This window comes from Monopterus albus, unplaced genomic scaffold (genome assembly GCF_001952655.1).
Source record: "Monopterus albus unplaced genomic scaffold, M_albus_1.0 scaffold212.1, whole genome shotgun sequence".
Classification (NCBI taxonomy): Eukaryota; Metazoa; Chordata; class Actinopteri; order Synbranchiformes; family Synbranchidae; genus Monopterus; species Monopterus albus.
Window position 1 is genome coordinate 143884 of NW_018128092.1, and position 1400 is coordinate 145283.

Genomic DNA, 1400 nt, shown 5'->3' on the forward strand with positions numbered 1-1400 from the left:
CTATATAGCCCTATTCTACAGTTTTTACATGCAGACTAGTTTATTTTTTTGCTTTTAGTTGGGAATATAATGTAACCAAATTTTTACAACTTTTTTTTTTTTTACCAACTATCCTCTTCATGTTTTAATATATTTATTTTATTATTTGCAGGCCCACGTTTAAAATAGTCCTGCCAGTGATTGGCTGGTTAATGAATTTCTTCTTCTTCTTCTACTTGTTCTTGGCAGTAGTAAGCTAGTAGGCTAGTAGTAGACAGAATGAATAGATAATGTATTCAAGCAATTTTATGTCTGCATAATTAAATAAATTGGATCAAATAGTAACAATGAGATCACGCATCAGTTTTAGTTAATCACATACGATCCCAGCAGCCCGCATTTCTGTTAACACGCAGTTGTTGAGGATTTAACATCACTGTCCGTGGAATGTCGACGAGGACATTGGCTGCGTGTTCATATTGAACATAATAGTTCCGACAGGACGTGAAAGCAACATTTGTTACAAGGTGTCATGGCGCAGGAGAGACGAGAGATATGCGGCGTCAAACTTTAATTTCAGCTCGTTTCGTTCGGTGTTAGCGCGATATACCTCATCGATTTAATAACATTTAGAGAAGGCAATTACGGGTAAGTTGAGTAAAACTGAGTTGGTCTGTTTTTAAGGTCGTCAGTTTGTTCTAGTGCATATAAAAGCTCCGTTATGTCCGATAGCAAAATAACGTCACGAGCCTCGTATAAATGACACTAGCGTTACTTTAACGTCTTTGGTTGTTGTTGAACACGTGAAATATTTTCTACTGGTTCAAAATACTGTTTGGTATGTGAGTCTATATGCTATTAACAACTTCTACATGATGAAAATGTTTACAGCATTTTGAAAGCCTTTGCTTTGCCTAAAGTTTATTAGCAAGACAGAGGTTGATGAAAGACTTTCACTATATTGTGTTGGTGTTGTCATAGCTTTATATTAAACGAGTAGCCTATGTTTTACTTTTTATGGCTTTAGGCCGAGCATTGTGTCTGAGCTATGATCCAGCACAATAGCTACATCTGAATAATATTGGTCTGATATGTTTGGAACAATTTAGCACTGAGGCCTCAATGTGCATAATGATTTGGACATGTTTGGCTGAATGACAAATGATGGCGCACATCAGGTATTTGAAATCTTCCCTGGTGGAAAATAGGTGTCAAAAATACATAATGGTGGAAACGATATTTAAGTATTGTGCTTAAGAACATGTAGTGTGTGTGTGTGTGTGTGTGTGTGTGTATAGATAGATCGATCGATCAATACATGAGTAGCACCCAGAAAGGAATCGGTAGTAACACCAGAGGAGCAAAGCACCAGCTACCGGTTGATAAAGTAGTCACTCGAGACTGCAAGTCTAGGCGCCCCA

General features: G+C 37.4%; 1 protein-coding gene across 1 annotated transcript in view; it reads left to right on the plus strand.

Moving 5' to 3' along the window:
• Positions 1-370: 370 nt before the first annotated feature.
• Positions 371-1400, plus strand: part of klhl21 (kelch-like family member 21) — a 12595-nt gene continuing 11565 nt past the window's right edge. The window contains exon 1 of the mRNA XM_020619018.1: positions 371-627. The gene's annotated coding sequence lies outside the window, so the exon portion shown is untranslated. The remainder of the gene's footprint in view (positions 628-1400) is intronic.